We start from the raw sequence: 22633 nt of genomic DNA, 5'->3' as shown, positions 1-22633 counted from the left end.
CCATTATTAATCTGGTGAATGGGATTGGTGTAAACTGGTTGTAACTATGTTGCCTTTTCTTCTGATCTTAGCTTTCAGTTTTGCTTGAACAATCTGCATAACAACTCATCTCTTCAGAAAGGAATAATATTAAGGGTTTATAAATGTATGTATTTGTCAAAATCGCTGGGTTTTTTGCCAGTTCTATACTGCTTTCATCAAGTCTTGTAATTGAACCATGGGTTTAAAACAGTTATAGTTGTGACCCCCTTCACTATATCAGAAGGGGCATTGGGAAGGAGCTATAATAATAATCTCACTGCTATACTATATGGCTGTGATGAATGAGTAGCAGTACAGTATTAAAAGTTTGATAATTCAAAGTTAATTCAAAGATGAGCTACAGTGGTGCAATGGTTAGAGTGCAATACTACAGACTTCTTCTGCTGATCACCAGCTGCTAGCAGTTTGGCAGTTCGAATCTCACCAGGTTCAAGGTTGACTCAGCCATCCATCCTTCCGAGGTGGGTAAAATGAGGACCCAGGTTGTTGGGGGCAATATGCTTTGTAAACCACATAGAGAGGGCTGTAAAGCACTGTAAAGCGGTATATAAGTCTAAGTGCTATTGCTATATCTAAACTTTTTTTAAAAAGTAAAAAAAAATTCACCTCTAAGATTTATATATCTGACAAGGGCAGAAAATGATCCTGACAAGCATTCATACAAAGATTAAAAGGACTGCGGCTTCAGGAAAACTCAATGCAAGTTTAAGAAAAATTTACAAAAAAAGAAACTTTCTCTTTATGTAAATGTGGGAAAACATTTCTTCAAGCTAGCTGTATTTTCTCTAAACATATTTGAAGGCCACACTGCTTTGGTGCTGTTAATAAGATAAGCAGCTATAGAAAGCTTACAAATCCATTTAAATTGATTTTAATTAATGAATCAATCACTAGCCACTGATGACTGGGTATATAGACACTGTACAACTTGATGCCTTAGGCTTCTAATTCCCACCTGAAATCCACATTATAGTGATAAGTCGCCTCTTGAACTGACATCAAATTTGCTGCTTCTACTAAATTAAGTCTTGCATGTATCATTGGGAGGCACAAATTTCAAACATGTCAAATTGTACAGAACTTTGCAGCCAGTAAAGAATGAAACACATTGTCGGTCAATTAGCAGTATATTTCTGAAATTTATAATATCTTCTTTGGGATAATATTGTCTATTATGCACTCTAAAATACAGGGTTCTTTGTATATTATTTGACTATACATATAATTAGAGCTGTGCCAAAACAAGGCTTGCCATTTAAGATCAAAAAGAATGCATCTTCTATTTTGTTTAAAAGAATTTTTGGTTGTATTGAAGTCCATTTTATTTAGTTCTCTGTAAACAGTTCTGGAATCTTCTGGCAGAAAGGGAAATAAAATAAGAAATAAAATGAAATACTACTATGCACTCTTTTATAGTATGCAAAAAGTTTCACTCTTACCACATTATGAAACAAATACGAAAATAACAGTTGTTCATCCTCACAAATCAATTTCAGGCAGCTCAATACCCTAATTGCTACACTAATTTGTTAGGAAGATATTTTAAAAGACCCCAAATTTCTGTTATCTTTCTTTTACCACATATTAAGCATACCTACTTTCATTTTCTAGTTGGAATCATAAGGGACTGTGAGGAGACTGAGAAAGACACATAGACCAGCTAACTGGGGAATTCTGGGAGTTGAAGTCCACACATCTTACATTTGCCAAGTTTGAAAAACACTAACATAAACCATAAGAGATGTACAGCAGGTCATTTGGCAGTTAATCTAATAAATGGCAATTTATTTAGCCCAGATGACAAGAACATGTGAAAGTTTCAAATTATTCAAATAGACTCTGCCTTAATTAGATCACTATAAATATGGGTTGGAAAGTCCCCTTATAGCTTTTAAGGTTTTATATTTATCCCAGGTTAGCATTAAAGATACTTTACTGAAGTCTGTATAGTTCTTGCTTCCTTCCAACTTATATGGAAGGAATGCAACCATGGCACCAAGTGATTCCAATCAAGTATCTTAGGTGTTTTTCATTCCCCTTACCCACCCAAAATTTTCAGATGAACTCCTATTTACATAATAAAGGCTGGTTTTCAGAATCTAAATGTTTCTAATTTGAAAGATAAATCAATAGTAGCTGACCTCCAACTCATACCCTCCAATAGGGTCATGTTCCATATGCTATGTGCCAAATGTTCAGATGTTCTTTTGCCTGATTTGGGTACCTCTTTTCAGTCATTATCATCAGTGTTCAACTTGTGTCACAGAAAAAAAAAATATAGTGATTGTTATTGTGACTGAGTACATTAAGGTATACGTGAGGGTTTGGGAGGAGTGGGGGATAAAGGCTGAACTTCTGTTGTATGCCAAGTGCTACCTAAGGGGAGGAGGGAAGATAACTCCAAAAGAGTATACTTATCTAGTTGAATCAAATGAAAAACATAGTTATGTAAATCAATTCTTAGCAAATAATTTATTTCAAACTAATGAAGTCCTGAAGTAATAAATTTTAAGCTAATCTCCAAATATTTCAATATATTGATTTAATCAATTTTAGTATAATTTGGTTATGGTATAATGGTATAATGAATTATTTCAACATGTGACATTTAGCTTCAATTGAATCCCAGGAATGTATTTAGTGTTTTCTAAATCCAATCTTTAATATGAATATGTATAGAGAAAGAGCACATCCAAAGTTTTATAGTAGGAAAAATTAACTTGAAACATCAGCTTGTAATCCATTGGTCCCTCTCAGGAGCAGAGATATTCTCTTTTGGTCATTTTTCTGTATTAAATATTAATGCAGGTGGAGAAAGACTGATGGGATGGCTCCATAGGGACCAACTAGAGGAGTCCATATGGAGATTATTTTTTAAAATGACAAAAGTTAGTGGCAAAGATTTTTTTCTGCCAAAACCCAACTGCAAAGTGCACTGTCCCTGAAATGTGGTGATAGCAGTCACAATTTTTGGCAGCACATTTAAATTCCAAAGTTAGAGAAAGGTCAGATGACATCCCCTAATGCTCTGACCTTATTGCTGAGCCCAAAGAATAGCCTTGATCAGGGCAGACAGAAGATAAACATGACATGGGCATCTCAAAGGTTGGTCCCAAAGGCAGAAAGGAGAAGGAACATGTGATCTGGGAACAGATAATCTATTTGGGAGTTACATTTGGCAGAGATATTTAACCTGATTATCCTTGAAAAGTATGGAGACTTACAAGCAAGGCACAGAAGCCTTCAGAAGAGAATAGACAGGTGTTGAAATAATGTCCATAGCAGCTTCACCAACCCACTGTTTTCAGCTTGGCTTCCTGCCTATATTTCTGACTTCTCTTGTTAATGACCTTGGAATAACTTTCTGACCATGTTGTGCCTGAAGACTGAATTTCTGCTGACTGCCATTTATAATGTCCTTCCTTTGACCTTGCCTTCACCTCCGAGTGCTCTTTTCAGAATTGTGACTTCACTTTGCCCCCTTTTCCCCTTTACAGAACTCAATAACCTCTTAAAAGTTTTTCCTGGAAGAACTTCCAAAACAATGTGAATGATGACATGGAATGTAGGAAAGCTCATGGAATTCATGGAATGTATGATGATTAATAATCACAGTATGATCATTAAGGACAATAAGATGCGAAGTTCAGCAAGGGCAGATGCAATATATTACATGAGATCTCTTTTCCACACTCATAGTTAAAATAGCCTGTCTTTCAAAAATGCTTCAAGTAATAGGAATTCCTCTACTATTTCCCCAAATTTGAGTGACTGCTACTCCATGAATCAAACCAGAGGGGGGAAATAGCTAAACGAGAGCCACACAGCAAAACATATCATAAATTCTTACTTCACTGAGGATTATAAGAACCCAAGAAGTGTATATTTTTTCTCTAATTTCAAAAAGAAGGAAAGGGAATCCACCGATTTACCTCACCATAAATCTATTTGTATTTGCGCTATAAATCTATTGTAATTTGAAACTTTCATTTTGGAACTTAGAATGGCAAAAGCCAATTAACAGCATATATACATATGTACATATATACATGCCTACTGGCCTCAGAGTATCATTAATAGCAAATGTTGCTTTTAAATCCCAACAAACCCACCACCCCCACATTGCTTTACAACTACTCCATGGTAGTCAGGCAACTATCAGGCCACTACACAAGGCACAGCATCTAAATGTCTCCAATCAATCTGAAAACAATTGTAATGTCAAATTTGTTTTGGCTCAGAAAATTTCAGGTTTGGAAACCTATTGCAGGGAATAAAAAGAAAAGAAAAACTCTTAATACAATAAAAGAAATCTTTTTTGTACAGAATGTGTGAGGAAAAAATATTAGGCCCCAGTACAAAATTGCATTTGCTGAACCCAAGTCAACGTACAGGCTGTTGTTCACCTACAGAAATGGATTTAGTAGCCCCCAAGGCTGAGTTAGACAGCAAACTTCATCCTGGCCTTAGTTATATTTGAGGCTAGGCTGAGACTTCCTATCTAAGGAAGGGTAATAGGGAGGAAGACAAATCACTTATTTTTTCCAAGATTTTTCTCTACTCTTTGTCCTTGTGTCTTTTAGTCTGGTTCCTACCAAGCTTTTTCTTAAAAAATAAAAACTTTTTGGGAAAAAAGTATGAGTTATGAGGTATGTCTTTTTTTTTTAACTACATGTTTATTCTTGAAAAATCCAGATAATAGTTGATTCACTTTTGCAGATGTCACAGTATCCAGACATTCAAAATCAAGACCACAGATCATAAACAGCTTTAGCAAACGGAGCTCTGAAGGCCTTTGTTCCTAAGACAAACGTCTTCCTATTGCTTACAAAAGCAGCGTCTACTAACCACTGACCCTGATGTAGCCAGCACTAGGAAAGGAAGTTATTCAGCACTGAATTTCCTGCTTTTGGTTGTAGCCAAAAACTGAGAAGCTTGTAGTGGTTTCAGGAACTGAGTCATCTAATGATTCATGAGCAAGATACTGGTTTTAATATGCTCCTAATCACAAGATTCAAAAACCTGACATCAAGCCTAAATGAGGCTTAATTCATAGTTTAAAAGCAGAACAAATCTCTGTTATAGCTGAGATGAGGGGAAACCCCATCATTTCAATTTACATTTGCTTTCAGCTTTTTTTTCAATATATCTGTTCCCATTACTGTACGATCTAAAACCATTCTGAAGATTTATACAGAGACCTAAGAATGACTGCCAAGTAATCATTCAGACTTTGCAACTTGAAACATATAATGCTGTTTTCGCTACATGCGTGCAGCTTTCAAAACAAAAAAGAGGTAGATATCAAATGTTTTTATGGAAACCCCCCCCCCCCCCAGAAATTAAATGGAAAAATAAACTCTAAGCCATGTTTTTAATCAAATCTTCTTTCGCTCATGTCAATCTGCAATATTTATACCATTCTGATTTAAACAAAGACCAAATGACAATACCAAATTTCGGACCTTTCAATTCTATGCTTCGCAACAATCTGCCAGAAAACAGAAAGTTCACACATCAACATTCCCTTTCTGAAGTTTGGAACTTGAAGACATGGAGAGGCCTAAGTTCAGATATAAAATTCCCAATTCCTTCAACATTTGGGAAGAAAAATGCTGTACTGTACCCCACTTGATCTGAACATTTCTAGAACAAAGGCAAAAGCCATTAGCAGCCCCTGCTACACAGGGAGGCCAGGAAGATAGGAAAAGGGGACAACTTGGGACTTTCAGATTGTACACAATACTGCAAGCACATTTAAAAAGAAACTACAAAAGGATAGCATGCTGGAAAAAAAAAAGTAACAATTGACAAGAAAAGGCCAAAGTTCAGTTTGAAGCTGGCAGTCATTTTATGGCTTCAGTCCTAGAGCAGATTTACTTAGATGACGTTAGTGGCTCCAATCCAGCTTGCTTTTTTCTTTTCTTTTCTTTTTTCTTTTTGGTAGCTTTTCCCACTTGCCTCTTGAAGCCTGCACAGTGCTATAGAGCTGGAAACCATAATCAAAATTCCCTTTGTGAAATAGAGTTTACCTCAGGGCACACAGGCCTAGCTGGTTGAATCGAAGGCTCTTCAACCTGTACTTCATGCCTAGCAATAAATAGCCTACAATACTGTATTTTCCTCAGTGCAGAATAAATATTAAAAGCAGCCTGCCTCATTTTAAAAAGATGTTTTCATTTGGTTCTCAAAAATCTCAAATGCCAGATTTTACTTAATATTTCAAAATATGTCATGACAATCCACCAGTCAGGCTTAGTGGCTCATTGAGACCTAAAAATGCTCATACACGTGCAGCTCTAAAATATATGCCAAAATGTGATCTGGCTAACTTGTATTTATATATTAACAGGTATTAGCCTCGACAGTATTTTAGTACCAAAGTCCTCAAGCAAATGCTTCGACAAGAGCTGATGGACTGCCGATTGCTCAGCTCTGAAAAAGGAAATGCATCATTTAAAAAAAAAAAAAATACAGGCAATAACAGATTTAACTGACTTGTGCTCAATGTAGGAATGACGTAAATAAAATATAAACATGTTGTATTTAGAACACACAAATATAAACACATCTTTTACACACACACAAGACTTTGAACTGAATACGGATGGCTTGTCTTTCAGGCACAATTCTGCTTACCCAGTCAAATATTCAAATATTTAACATTTTAACATTTGGCAGACATAGAATTTATTTATTACAAGTGTTTTTGTGCCTTTTCATTCAAAAGTGAATCCAAGCGGTTTACAATAAATTGCACAATACACATACTAATAAATGGCACCATCATAACTTCTAAAGAGGAAATAATTTATTCCTAAAGCTAAAGGAATGTATATTCTGAAGCTGACTCTTAATACATAAGACTGGTCTGCAAGTGCTACATGTTCAACAGGCTCCATAAAATAAAATATAAGTAGAGAACCTGCAACCATTCCAGAATGTACCTCTTGGCTATTTCAAATCCACATAAGCTAGAATGCTTCAGTTCAAATTTATGAACCTTTCTAAATTAAGCATTGTGGTATCTCCTTATGTGACTTACTAAGGAAGCAGCAGCAGCATTGAAACATGATTTACTTTTGAATAAAGATCATATTGTGCTTTGAAGTATATTTTCCAAGCATGAAAAGGAATTAAAGCGAGGACAAATTTTACCTGAAATGATTCCATTATTCTTAGAAGTTTAATGCTGTTGGATCAGATCAAAGATTGATCTGCATATGAAACAAGACGCATTTTGGGAAAAATTAATGTGAAAGTATTAGATTTATCTTCCAACTTTGCAGTCTAACCTTTTCTTCCATTATTTTATCATATAGAGGAAAGGGGAAGGAAGGAAGGAAGGAAGGAAGGAAGGAAGGAAGGAAGGAAGGAAGGAAGGAAGGAAGGAAGGAAGGATACAAACTAGAAGACATGCTAACATAAATAAGACAGATTTTTCATAACAGGTTAAATCTTGACTGCATCCTGGTCACTCCTTCCATTGTGTTGGTAGAAAAACAATTCATAAGTAGAGAATTAACACATCAACAAGCCAGGACTTTGAAATAGTATAAGAGACTCACCACTGCAGTAAAACAATTGTTTTAGCTCTGCTTAGTTCACAATAAATCTAGAGGTTTTCATAGATTGACAGATTCCATATAATTTAACATCGCAGTAACCTAACCTTTGCTTTCAGGACAGTATATTTCTCACATCATTGCTATAGGCACTGGCTTTCATAGTACAATCTTCAGGACATCTAGATAGAACACAGTTATCATATAGATGAATAAATGACTACGCTGTCTACTTACCTGCCAAATATCCTTCTCTCCATATTTTAAAATGACTAGAGCAGAGAGTATATTAGTATGGCTATTTCTGGAGCATGAGGATAACAGTTTGTCCTCCAAGGAATTTCATTGCATTCTGAGGTATTTTATTTATTTACTTGTCAATCTAATCAACATCTCTGAAATTTCCTGGTAAGCTCCTATTCAAGTACTAACCAGACAAGATAGCTTTTTCAAGATGAGTCAAATCACTTTGGTGTTGCCAACTGCTGTAATGCACAAAACACTGGGCAACTTTAAAACACCATCTGATCTAAACTCTACAACTTTACAGTGATCAAACTGTGTTTCAGTGATATGCTGTGAATATTTTCTACAATAGGACAGTCTCCAGATGGACTGAACTTCAATACCCATTGTTCTCAATTATAGTATGGGTCATCAGCTGGAAAACTGCATGGAAATTATGAGCACTGTAGTACCAGACAGTTCTAGGAATTAGACACAGTTATGAAATTATGCTTTCACAGTCTGATATTTGGTAGCATAAACTGCATCCAGATCATGATCAGATACATCCAGCAGTTGTAATTTCATATTTTAGAAAAACAGGCCAAGTCCAAAATATTTCATTCACTGACTGTAAAATATGTGAACATGAGATTATGACATTTTTGGGTTGCCTGCACAAGATATTTTTTTTCATTAGCAGATACTTTTTCCAAAGTTTCAAGAACAGTTTCCCTTAAGTTAAAACTGTACACCAATATCTCACACAGAATATAAGAGTTGAAATTGTATGGCAGAGTTCTCTGATTCTCACAATCAACAAGAACTGTTGAGTCAACAAGAGGCAAGTGACAAGGACCTTCAAGGCCAGGAAATGAGCAGCCTCCTGACCACAGACGCAAAGGGGCTCTAGTTTTAATCATGTTAACTAATGGATCAGGAAGATGCCATGAGACAAGAACTTGTTTATATGTGTAACTTCCTAATTCTCTGTAATAAATTTATTTAGCTAACCTTCTCTCTATCTGGGAAGGTGAAGATTGGAGGGAAATACTATGTTCACTATGAATCTTTGACAGCAGATTTGCCTTCACATTACTCACAAAAGACCATGAGAAGGCAGCATATATTCAAATCTCTAGATTAAACAACATCTCCAGAATTTCTAACAATTCCACTGTTAACTGGATCAATTCCAATGTCTTGCTTGGGTTGCAGCCCAGATGTCCTATTAACCCAGAGGATATCACTGGGTTAACTTTGGCAACTTCCTGAATCAAAAATGATTCCTCTCCAAGTATGATTATCGCAGAATACTAGTTTGGCAATATGTAGTAAGATTAATGGAGTACTAGTACAACGATTGCAGCAAGTTAATTAGTTTCAATTTAGAACCAATATGCCTCTGAGTACATGAGTTTGAAAACTTCCAGAGTCTTTTTCTCATAGTCTTACTGTGCACTGGAGAGCAAACAGCTATCTTCACAGATAATGGAGAAGGTCTTCAGCTAGCTGTTTACACAAGTTGAATCTTTATCTGTTTGAATACCAACTCTTACAGCAGGTGGGACAGAAACAGCAAGTTCAGTATCAGACTCTAAGATACACAGTCGCTGCTGCAGCAGCAACTCCCTGACACCAAATACCTGCCTTTCAAAGCATGATGGGTATCTTGGCAGATTTGTTATTTCATTATTTAATGCAAATCACACATCTCACCAAGACCTCAGAAATCTCTCACCAGTTTTGTGTAGTAATTTTAATCACTCTGACCAAGGGAGCTGCAAAATGCGCAACTTCACTTCTGGTACAAAACCACCTGAAATTTTGTGACACTACTGAGAGTTTCATTTGAGAAAGCCAAATAGGTCAAACAATAGCCAGTCAAGTGCGTGACAACCATAAAATACAAAGCCTTAAGGTATTGTAAGCACACTGTATACACATACATGCATACATATATATACATACATACACATACACACTTTCAGTTGTTAGTTATAATGAATAAAGTTTAACTTAACTAATATGAAGAGAACTATCAAATGAAATACAGGATTAATTTATTTGATCCCTTCTACACTATTTGAATGAAAAATATTCACATAATTTATGATTTTGAAGAGGTTTTTTTGGTAATCATATAGAGCAAGAGGTAATTTTGTAATCCTACATATTCACTGCAAAGGAAACTGGAACTTCTTTCTGTTTCTTTTCTTTCTTTCTACATGTTTGTTTTTCTTTCTTTCTTTTTCTCTGTTTTTCTTATTCTGTACCAGTTTCTGTAATTTTGTGTTCTCTTCAAAACATAATAAAGTGTATATTAAAAAAAGGTTTGGTTGATTTGAAAGGTCATCTCAGAGACTTCGGTTGTTAATTCCACTGATCCATAGCTATCAATGGAAGACTCACAGAATTGCAACAAAGCAATGATTGCAAAGGAAGGTGTGAGATGTTTATATTGTAAACAACCTCACAGGTGAAATGTCCTCCTGAGAATCCCCTTCCAACCAATTGTACTGCTCTCTCATCAAGAAAAGGATCCTTTAAAGGTAGGATTCCAAAACCCCAAAAGGTTTTCTTCTACTCAAGCGTTTACTTCGCTACCATCCATTAGTCAGATCCACACTGTCCTTTGTGGTTCAGGATGTTTCTGATTCGCTTCCATCATCTGCTCCAGAGTTTGATGACAGCCTGTTCCCATATATCTTTTCCCCAAAATACCTACGACATACCGACCAGGAGAGTTAAATTATGGTGTTTTTACCTAAGAGTTTTTGGCTATCAAAGATGCTTTAGAACATAAGTATCATCTTCCATGATGTATCAAGCACCCTACAAAGTTCCAACTTCTCATAATCTTACACAGAAGGTCACAATTCCCCCCTCCCATTTTAACGTTCTCATCTCTTATATCTCCTAGCCTGCAGAACAAGAACTCCAATGACTTAGCATGTAAACGGGATTATTTCTTGTACTATGATCCTCCCACCACATTCATTCTGCACCTGGAAATCTTTGTCACCCCCTCAACACCTGCCCTGCTATGACAGCTGGTTGTCACAATGACAAGAAGTCTAGCAGCTATTTCCAAAACCACCAACAGGTGCAACCTACCCCACCTTAAAAAGAGACAAGACATATCCCCAGTAAGAAAATGAATCAGAATCTTCCAATCTTAACTTGTCTGCATGTAAATTTCTCATTTAAAAATAGACTACTCATGTATAATAAATATTAGTAATCAAAGGTCTAAGAGACCTTGAAGAATTTTTTCCAGTCCAGGTTGTTACAAGAGAAGTTAACATCTCTCTCATATATGTATTGGCTTGGATAGATAACTTTCAGAGTATTTCTAGTTTTCTGCTCACCATCTTTTCTTAGAAGCAGGAGGAACTGCTTCAGAACAACTAGCTATACTGTACCTTCTTCCTTCTCTAAGAGAAGTCTTACAGCTGTGTCACAATAGCCAGCCAAGTAGATATTTAGGATTAGTTAAAATCACTTTCTTCTCTGTGACTTTTGATGGCCTTCCATTAGAACAGATATCAAGGTCTATGGTTCTTCCTGCCTTGAGTATTGCAGACTAAGAGAGTATTTTCAACAATGTGTTTCAACTGTCACATCCCTCTCTTCTGCAGCTTCAAATTTTATTTCTGAGGTATGATGTCTCAAGATCCTGAATGCCATTCTGGCAATAATTTCTCTTTCCTCTCTGACTTCATGTTCACTTCCTGTCACAGTCTCTCCTCTATTCCTGAGATTATTCATCCGTTTATTCAATAGATTTCTGGAAATATGTTTGACCGAATCATCTCATTTCTGAAAGAAATGTTGCCAGCACATTTTTGGAAAGCTCTATTTCACCTACTAAGATATGTAGCTCCATTTACCATATTTTTCGGAGATTAGAACGCACCTTTTTCCCTCCTAAAAGGGGGTAAAAATTTGTGTCTTATACATCGAATGTAGCCCCGCCACCCACTGACCCCCACCCTTTCGCCTCTGCCTCCCAGCAATTTACCTCCTTGCAGCAAGCAGCAAGAAGAAACAGCCCATTTTAGCTTCAGCACAGCCTAATTAGCACAAGTGGATTGTCTGCTGGATTGGCCTCTCGACTCTCAGCTGTTTCAGGCTGCAGGGATTCCCATTGCCTATTGCTGCGCGGGCCTCTGCTGCTTGCTGCAAGGAGGTAAATTGCTGGGAGCAGATTTTTTTTTTTAATGCTGCAGCGGTCATAAGTGTAAAAAATGGTCATAAGTCACTTTTTCCAATGCTGTTGTAACTTTGAACTGTCACTAAATGAACTGTTGTAAGTCAAGGACTACCTATAGTGTTAAGATTGAAAACTATACTTATTTGTACAGCTGTAAGTGAAGAAGCTAGTTTTTTTCCTAGGATTTTTGAATGCATGAAGAAGCAACCTCCTAACTTTTACTCTATTTGTAAATATAAAGTTAATTTAATGTCATTGTATCAGAGAGAGGAGAGGAATTTCCATCAACATTTCTCCAAAATGCTAACAGGATTTTCCAAAACCTTGAATACCAACCTTTACCCATCAGATTTAAAAATATTTTACTATGTAGTGAGACTTGTTAACCCTGCATAGAAGAACTTCTGACTTAAGAAATCTACATTCGACATTCATTTGACCACATGGATGAAATCAAGCCCCAAAGAATGCTGGACTTCTTTTAAAAGAATACAAATTGGAAGATTATAGAAATATATATACCAGGGATTAAAGTACAGAAAGTATGGGTTTCAAAAACCAAAAAAATAAAAAAGCTTATTTGGCTATTTTTAAAACTCAGTTTTTGTAGAGAGGACAATACTTGGTTGTTGTATAAAAATTATTATTCTGATCATTTTCAAGGGAAAATAATGGTTAAGGTATTTCTAAAAAGTCAATGCACCAAATAGAAGATTTATATTCATCATATTAACTTTTTCAAACATGTTATCTCTCTAAAAATTTCTTTCTCAGATTAATAATCTAAATAATCTGAACCACTTGAAGTGGTTCAAAAGTTTTATGTTTTTCTTAGACACAGAGATACTAAAATGTTAAGATCTTAGGAAGGACAGAGATATTAAGCTGACCAGCTTAATGGACTATTTAGATAAAACTAAGTATTTGGAAAATGTTGCCATGCAACTCATAAAATGAGAAAGAAAAAGTTCCTACCAAACAATCCAATTTGCATAAAGAATTAATGTTTGGATTAGAAATCAGCAACCACTGCTGAAAACAAAAATGCTAGCAGCAGGTGACATATTATATATTTTTAAAAAAAAGGCTTAGAAAAGGAAGTTGGAAGGGGCACATTCACAACTATGGGAAATTGAAATATCAAAACTATAGTGATCCCTAAAAAAGAAGAAAACTACAACAGAAAAATACCCTTGTGAAAATAGTACAGGCAATTTGGATGGAAAGGAGACAAGAGAATACAGTGTATAATCTTAAACAAAAAAAAAAAAATATGGGTCAAGTAAGAAAATCCCAGGAACAATGAATGTTTGGCAGCATCAGAGGGCAACAGAGAACGATCTTATTCTAAAATCATTCAATTACAAAAATGGCAGATTGTTGGAACCAATATTTTCTACACCAAAAACACAGAGAAAAAAAATCCCATTGCATTCTAGATACTAAATTCATTACTGATGAATACATCCCAAATTTGGGAATTGGATATAAAATCAATACACTTCCTTTTCAGCGCAGAACAATTTAAAAAAAGTTGTCATCTGTAAATTATTGGTAAAATACTAAAAGGATATTTTAACCTGGCACAGGACCCACCTGCATGCAAGCAACCTAAACATATAGTGTCTAAATGTTTCTGTTTAATAGATCAAAACAATAAATATAATTTATAACACATTCTGAGAATTCTTATGACATGAAAAAAACTTTTATGGATTCAATGTTAGAATATAACTGCAATAATTGAAAACACTGCAGTGATGTGACTAATACTAACTTGAATTAATTGAATTGAAGTAACATTGAATTAATTATGTCATTAATTCAATTTGTTTCTAGACTTCTGAAGAATTGGGAGATTTTAGAATAGGCACAGAATCTACAGTACTTCATTTCTAAGTAACCCATGCAATTTCAGAAATAGTTCCTCTGGGGTAATTTTTGAAAAAGATGATCAGATCGGGCCCAAGACTTAAGAAAAAACAAAGGAGAGTCAAAAGAATTCCAGGTCATTCCACAGGGCCCAAATTTATCCAAGCACTGAATTAATTCATAGTTACCAGCTAAGCCATAGGCAGAATTTGCTCTAAGAAAAAAAAAACGTTAAGGGTTCCAATAACTCTGCAAACTTAGTTCAACAATTGGAATATATACTGTAGAGCAGGGGTCTCCAACCTTGACAACTTTCAGCCTGGCAGACTTCAAGTCCCAGAATTCCCCAGCCAGCAAAGAGACCTCTGCTGTAGAGTAATATGCCTGTTACTACATATTTCAGCAAATAAACAATTCCAATAAAATCCTGTAGCATTCAAGGAATATTTTCATCTGGAATAGCCAAGCTCCTTGGAAATCCAAAAATGAAATGCATAAAACTACTATTGATCAGCTAAATTCACTGATAACTTATCTAAAACATAAAGTAGCCATAAGGTGTTAAAACTTTTTTTTAATCTGTTACTAATGTAACAACAGGGTATTCTACAGGCATTATTTGACAGAACCCTCTGTGGCATTTCCCCCCACCCCACCCCAGACACAGAAAAGAAACAAAACCGCCTCTAAGGCAATTGCATGCACATCTATTTGCATTTTTAAAAAAACAGGTGAACAAAGAGTAAACCAGATGTCAACTTTCAAAAGCGAGCTGTCTGGTTTGGGAGAGTTAACAGAGGCAGACAAACTGCTAGAGCTCAGAGGGAGACAATGAGCTTCTCTCAAAACATTCTGGCCAAGGGGAGTGGCTATTTAAAACACTTGGCTTCCTTTATTTCAGCATGGCCGAAGTGGATTCTGCCTGCTCTTACGTGCCAACTCCAATGAAGTCATTTTGTTTCAATGGGCTTTTCTATGCATTTCAGCAACACCGTGTGCAGCACTGTAGCAAAGAACAAAACACTTTTGGGTGTGTGTGTGCTTTCATTTGCAACTGCAAAAGAAAATGCTCTGATCCTATATAATGCTGACAAATCCTGTGAACAAATTGTATCAGTTTAGCAAAATCGGAAATCATTATTGTGTTCTGCAAGAACTTTGACAACATTAAGAGGAAATAGAAATTATTGTCTTAACCAACGTCATAAAGATAAGGTGGCAAGAAGTAATAGAGAAAAGTGATTTACAACTCGCCTTCTGTAGAAGTCATAGATTCACATTTGATTTACAATGAAGATTATATATATTCTAATTATATAAAGGATGCTTTTAAGAACAACATGAAAAGAATTTGTGTGTGTGTGTGTGTGTGTGTGTGTGTGTTTTCATGTTGCTCTTAAAAGCATCGTTTAAGGACAGCAAATCAACTGCTCAAAAGCCTTCACCACAAAAAAGTTTATTAATATACGTAACAGACCTTTATAGTATTTAAGCTGACATTATGAGCTGGATTTCCTATATTCTCAAATAAATTCAATTTAACTATGTTTGGATAGTGAGAGAGAGAGAGCATACAGCACACAAAAATGAATTAAAGAATTAAAGGGTCTCTGCTATCACCTGATCTGCCAATAAGATTATTTTCAACATGAATTTCTTATTGAACTGAATATATTAACACTTTGGGTTTTCCTTAGGATGCCTTTTATTATAACTTAAAACACCATCTTGAACTCCTTCCAAAAGCTAGTACAACATCGAATTATGATAATTCAGAAATTCTGTGGATAAAGCAATGCAACAGATGCACTAAAGAGTTAGCTGCAGAGAATGTAAGTTCAATATGTTCTCACATAATTAACATTTCCCACTGAGTAGCTTTCAGTTTATGTACTGTTAAAATAATAGAATACACTGATATTAGAGATCAATGGGAATGAAATTATAATCATTTGACTAATAGGTTTTTTTTAAGTTTTGGTCTTGATAAAAGAAATAGTTGTCAAATTGCCAAAACATTAGGCTGTTTTGTATCTTTTGCTGAAACAAAAGAAAAGCAAAAATTATTAGCATACTTAGATTTTATTTGGTTAAATATAATAAGGCCATTTTTAAAAATCCTATTGTAATTTCTATTATTTGAAAGTAAAGGGAAGTCAGTGATTTTCTCTTTTATTTTTTTCAAATTCTTCTCCCTATTTTTCCTGTAAAACCTGCTCTTTACATTAAAGCTAGGAGGCCTTACTGGTATTATAGCAGGAAGGTATTAGTAGGTATTATAGGGTTCCAGTCTTACCTTAATACCCTCCTCCAAATAATACCAAAGTGAGGTGCAAACTTTTGCTCCCAAGTATTCTGGTTACCCAAGTGCTTTGAAATTTATGTTAGAATTGCTTAGGAACAAAGGTTACAAAATAACATACCTTGTACAAGACATAATCAGATAATTTCATTCAATTATTTTAAGCTTCAAATTGCTTAAAATAATTTGCTTTCAATAAAATACTTGCTTTCAATAACATTGCACTTGAGGTTTTATAAAATAACACGTTTCCTTGGGGTATGGAACTGCTTCTTATGAAAAAGGACTCCAATATTGTCTGTCTATGATCCTAGAGACAGTTATTTGTGAGTAAGCATTCCCAGGAAAGCATTTGTTTAACACTGAAGATTATTTTCCAGCACAGACTCATCATCTAAAAATCCTCCTATAATAACTAATCAGGATTTTGTAATACTGTACCACAATATGATCTACTTTAGAAATCCCCAATTAAGTATTTCTACTCCAAGCAGCATTATGAGATAGGATCCTGGGAGCCCAATCATAAATCCAGGGTGTCAAGCCAATTGTAATGATACATGCCAACACTACAAGTTGCGATATTGCTGTTGGGATGTAAGAATGTTAGTCTACCAAGTTGGCATGCAAGGCTTACAAAGTGACTTTGAAGCTTCAAAATAAAAAAGTACATTTGTTTCTGATTCCTATTTGCATCATCATAAAATATCAGCTTGAGATCACTTTGCCCTTGTTGAGGAATATTTTAAAAAGTATGTGCATGTATTGTAATAAGATCTATTCTCATCTTCAAGCAAGAACTTCCAAGGAGAAATACACAGCTAATGTAGTAGATTCACTTCTGAACATGCATATTTCCCATCTCCCCTTCCCCCACATACTCTCTGGTCAAGAAGATTCCAGTGATCAATTAACTTGATGTGTCTTTGATATCTGAAAGGATATTTACAGACTTGGGGATCAATTGGTTATTACATAGAACTAAAGTTACAAAAGGACACTTATCAATACCATAAGACTTTTGTAGAAAATGTTTAACTGTTGCACTTCTAAGTTTATGATTTCTACATGATTCTATAGAAATGTAGTAAAGATAATGCACGGCCACAAAAAGTAACAGCTTCCACATAAAAGTGTTATAATTTTCATAGCACATATTTCCAATCGAAATACACCCATATTAGAGTTCTTCACTTATATTTAGTAGGTAACTTTTTAAAAAAGTCCACTACAGTAAAACATGGAGGTATGAATGCATTTCTATTTAAATATATCTCTATGCAGAACCATAATGAGAAAAAAAATATAGTATAAACCTTGCTTACAATTCATATCCACATTGCATGTTTAGTTATATTATTTTTGAATTAGTGTCTAGATTACAATTCTTAAAATTCTCAAAACATAAAAATCTTAAAAGATCAAATCAGCAAAAAAATCAATTGCATAACAGCATAAACAAACACATATCCCATGTTAATATGAGGGCTTTGATGCAACAAATATTTAAATCCTAAACTAATGAAGCAGCTTTAGGAAACAAGGCATCAAGCCATTTCAGATAAACAGTGTGAAACTCATAACTGTGCCAGAAAACCTGCTAGGTTAAAAACTTTAAAATACCCTTATATCAATTCCTTACTTAAATGCACATGCTGCATATCAAGTTTCACAATAAACCCAAAATATTTTAAAATAAAATACATTATTTTCACAGAAAGCACAGTTCATATAGTAGGATAATGGCTACCCAATTACCACTTTTTATTAGACATATACACAAAAACATTTATATTTATTTTCCTTCAACTTTCCATTGCTTAGAAGTTTTTGCAATTTAGTTCTAATATACCTTTGGGCAATTCTACATAACACTTTCATGTTAACAACTAGAATGCTAATTCCACCCCTTCTTGTTTTAATGCCTCTAGATATATCCATTTTTTAAAAGTTTTTTTAATATAATTTAATTGCTGAACTCTAGCAATGTTTTTTACTTTTTACAAACATGTTAGGGCTTACTATGTTCATGTTTCTAATCTTAACTTTCATTAGCAATACAGAACTACCATAAAAGGCTACCTCTTTCAAAAATTTATTCACCATCTAAGCAAAAGGGAAAAAAAGTGTTACTTTCAAATTATTAAAGTGGCTTTTCAACCAACACACATAAAGAGCCACATTCTTCCAACACTAAAAATCTTCCAGCTGGAATTCACTAAGGGCCAAGTTCTTAGTTGTGCTAAAACTGTTCTTTTCCACTGTTTACTAAACTTTCTTGCAAAACCAACACTTCACTCTAGTCTCTTCCTTGGGATAACTTTAATGAACTTAGTTTGGACCTAAATACAATTTATTAATCATATATCTAACAGATTGTGCAGTTGCTTTTGATAACTTTAAATGTTTTCTGCAGAACTGAACATCAATAATTATTAACAGCAATCACACATATTCAGATATTATCATTCCATTACTTTCATTTAGCAAAAGGGGAGAATATGGAATCAAAGGCTCAAACTATTTTCCTAAACAATGCATCTATAAATGTTGAAAATATTTAATGCAATTAGAACTCCAAAATTATGGCTAACTTTATTAACAAATCATCATGGCATAAACATGAATTAAAATAAAATATGAAGAAATCTAAAATGGATTGTGGAGAGCTGTGAAAATACTAAGAGTACCCCTTCTAAAACTCAGCTAGGCCTTAAATTTGTACTCCTGACCTTTTGAAGAGAAATATGAATTCTCAGCATTCCATTTGAAAAATAGGCAGGAGCTGCTGTCTGTACAGAGATACAGAAGTAAGGCAGTGTAAAACAGCCTCTGAATTATCTGGAATCTTTTTAACACTGTCAGTACAATCTAATGTCCTTGCAGTGGTATTCCCCAACTATTTATAGAGATTGCAATGCACTATATACCCCAGGACAACCATTCCAAATTTAGGAGCACATTTCTTTAAATCTTGTACAAAATAAGACCAGATTTCTATTTACAATTTGTGTCCCCAGTGCACTGTACATAATGCTCTTTTCTTTTTCTGAGTCTGTCCTTGAATACAATTTCTACATCCAGATAAAATGCATTGTAAGTTTAGCTAAAGGTGATCTTTTACTTAACTGCTTTCAATACTGATACTTATCTAGATTACTCTTGCAAAACTACAACTAAGGATGTTTCTTTAACTTGATTAACTTATAGATTAGAATGTTTAGTGTTCCTGATAAAGAGTTTTAGCTGAGCTACTTTTATTCCTTGGCTATTTTAAATCAGAATAGAGATACATCATGTCAGAAGTCACATAATCAGTTAAAAGCACCATGCTTTTAAAAAAAATAGAAAGTATATAGCAAGAGAGATTTTCACACCTGAAATTAAAACATAAAGACACTTACATTTAGAAACAAAGGAAGGTAGATGCCCATCAACTTTGGAGGCATTTATTGAAGGCCATTTGATATGGAGACATATCCCCATATCCAGAGTAGGTAGTCACTTCTAATCTCTTAACTATTCTCCTGAGAAACACAGTGACACTGATTTTTCATAGTTTCAAAAATATTTTAATAATGTTTGGTGCCTTTAAAAAAAGAAAACCAATCCAGAATGGTATAAATTTCTTGTTTGTCCATCTCCCCCAATAGATTGGAATAAAAAACAAGAGTTTGGCTAGCAAACTATCGCTCACTTTCTATTTTTTTTTTGTTTTGGGTTTAGATAAACTTAATTCTCTCCCCTCCCCAATGTAAGTGGACTTCCTTTCTTTGACAGTGTGAATTGTGGAACAAAAGAGTCTCTTTTGGCCAGCAGCACTATTAACGTGTAGGGAGGGGATGCACAAGGTTCCTGTAAAAGGTTAGAGGAAAATAAATAAACATTGGGCTCCTACCCGAAGGAAGTTTTCCAGGGACAAGCTCCTCGTTTTGTTGGAACTGTGACTTTGTTGTCTTTTTGGGATACAATGTTTCTGCTGACTCCGGAAAAATTTTCCACTTGAATGTGCAATTAAGCAGCAGCAGTTCTGGAGAAAGCAAAGAAGCAACGAAAGAGAACATTCCTTCTTTCATCTTTAAAAGGAGGGATAAAAACGGGGGACAAGCGGGGGGGGGGGGGAAGAAAGGAAAGAGGAGGGGAGGGAGAAAGAAGGAAAAAAACAAAACAAAACAAAACCTCAAAGCTCTATAAACAGGCAGCTAAAATCTCCGATCCAGCCACTTTTTATAAAAGCTCAGCGCTAGGATGAGGGACTCAAGGGATGGGTTCGTTTTACTAGGCAAGGCCTGATCTGCTCCCAAGTTATTTCTTCTCGACGAAAAATGTGAAAAATGCCAAAGATTTGTGTGTGTGCGCGCGCGCGCGCGATTGTGTGTGTGTGTGTGTGTGAGTGAGTGAAAAAGAGAGAGAGAGAGACAGAGGGAGGGAGAGTGCGCGCGCGCGCGCCAGGCTGCAAAGCAGTGACTCAGGCAAGTAAATTAAAGCAGCAAACAGCAATAAGGCGCAGAGGGCGAGAGAGGAACGGCGCGGCCGCCTGTTGCAGCTCTGGCTAAATACCCAAATCAGGCTAAACTCCGCTGGAAACAGCTTTGCCTCCCCCTCCCCTGTCTCCCAAGGCTACTTTGCCTGATTTTTCGCTTTCCCCCCCAACTCCTCTCCCCTCTGTTCACCTGCGGAGACTGAGACGCGGGAAGGGAGGGGGGCGTGAAAAGAGGGGGGGGCAACCGACACGATTCTCCCAAGTAAATAACAGAGGACCTCCCCCCCCCTCCCGCCATCCACCGTTCCCTGCCACACAAAGCAAAGCGAACCGTAAAGAGAAGCTGCTCCCTCCAGCCTCCGCTCGCCCCTCCACGCACACGCACAAAACTTACCTCCACTCCACTCCCCACCTTTGCAAACACCACCAGCCTTTCTTTTTTTTTGTTTGTTTTTTGTGCAAATCAATTTCAAAACTTCTTCCAGCTTCCCCTGGGGACTTTTGGCTTGCTTTTAAAATGTCTATAGCCTTCGTGTTTGGTTGTTTTTTTTTTTTTTTTTTTTTTTGCTTGTTGGTTGTTTTTTTTTGGATGTTTTTTTTTTTTTTTTGCCCCTTAAAAATCACTGTGTGTGTGCGTCTTGGGCTCTACAGCTTGTTGGCTTGCGGGATTATTGAAGCCCTTCAAGTGATTAGTTACTGCCCCCAAAACCGGTGGCGGCAGGGCGGGCTGGGCTTTCGAATGGGCTTGTGCAGCGCGAGCGATGCTAAGAATGTTCGGAATGAGAAGAGGAATGAAATGAACGCGAGGAGCGGACTCTCTACAGGGGAGGCGGAGCCACGGCCCGCAACAGCCAGGGGATGCAGAGGGGAGGAGCCAGGAAGCAGCTGGTGACCTCATAGGAAAGTCCAGGGGAGGAGGGAGCGAGAGAGCGAGGGGAAAAGGGGGTGGGGGGAGGAATCAGATCACATGGGGAGGGGAAAAGTTGGAGTGGGAGTGGGGTGGGAGAGAGAGAGAGAGAGAGAGGTGTCCTCGCGAGCCACCTTAGTCGCAGGCGCAAGCGGAGGAGCCTCTTGAAATGGGATCTTGCTCACATGCCGAGGCACAATCGCGAGGGCGGAGCCGAGGCCACTCGGCGGAGCCAGGATCGCTCCAGCTGCGGCTCCCGTCGGGGGGGCGGGGAGGGGAGGAGGAGGAGGAGGAGGATGTATAGGCGGCGGAGAGCGAGGATTTCAGCGCCCTGAGGGAGAAAGGCTGGCTGATGCAAACTTTCTTGGAGCTCCTTGGAGTGCGCGCTGGCGAGAGCTGGAATTTGCCTCGAATCGATCGTAGCAACGAGGAGGAGGAGGAGGAGGAGGAGGAAAGAGAAAGAAAAAGCCGCTGGGTTTCAGTGAAGCACGATACAACTCTTAGGGGAAGAAAAAGCGCGTCATTCAGGAACAAATCATAACGAGGATGCCTTAACTGGGAAAGTAGGCTGGGCGAGAGTTTTGTTGGTATGAGTTTGTTTGCTCAGGGTGTGGTGATTTAATAATAATAATAATAATAAAAAACAAATCTCAAGCGCGGCAACTCCTCCACTTTTTGAATTTGTTTTCAACGGCTGCGGTTGTGTGATTCCACATCGCGTGTTTTCTCTTGCCGGAGTAAAATCGATGTCATTTCCCCCATGCAGAAAGAGGCTCCTTGGGGATTTTCGGTAGCGAACTTATCTCGTTTAACCATTTGAGAGCTGGATGCCAAAGGAAGAAAGCCTCGTTCTAAACTCGGGAGCTGTTGGGGGGGGGGTCGTGATTTTAGGGAAAGGGAACCAGATGGGTTGCCTTCAGACTAGGCAACCATTTGTATGAAACTTGGCATAATCATGGGTTTCTGTGTGTGTCCGGAGAATGCGGAAAAATGGTTAAATCAAAGTTACTATGGATAAGTC

At 36.6% G+C, this 22633-nt stretch overlaps 1 protein-coding gene across 3 annotated transcripts in view; it reads right to left on the bottom strand.

Annotated features, from left to right (window-relative positions):
- Positions 1–21472, bottom strand: part of TEAD1 (TEA domain transcription factor 1) — a 217289-nt gene extending 195817 nt beyond the window's left edge. For all 3 annotated transcript variants that reach the window (XM_070957486.1, XM_070957487.1, XM_070957488.1), the window contains exons 1-2: positions 21100–21472; positions 20121–20252 (exon numbers count right to left, since the gene is read on the bottom strand). The gene's annotated coding sequence lies outside the window, so the exon portion shown is untranslated. The remainder of the gene's footprint in view (positions 1–20120; positions 20253–21099) is intronic.
- Positions 21473–22633: the final 1161 nt, after the last annotated feature.

Source organism: Pituophis catenifer, unplaced genomic scaffold (assembly GCF_029215685.1).
Source record: "Pituophis catenifer annectens isolate HBS135680 unplaced genomic scaffold, rPitCat1.0.hap2 SCAF_1, whole genome shotgun sequence".
In the NCBI taxonomy this organism is placed as follows: Eukaryota; Metazoa; Chordata; class Lepidosauria; order Squamata; family Colubridae; genus Pituophis; species Pituophis catenifer.
Note: the sequence above shows the minus strand (reverse complement) of the source record. Positions and strands in the feature narration are given on the sequence as shown.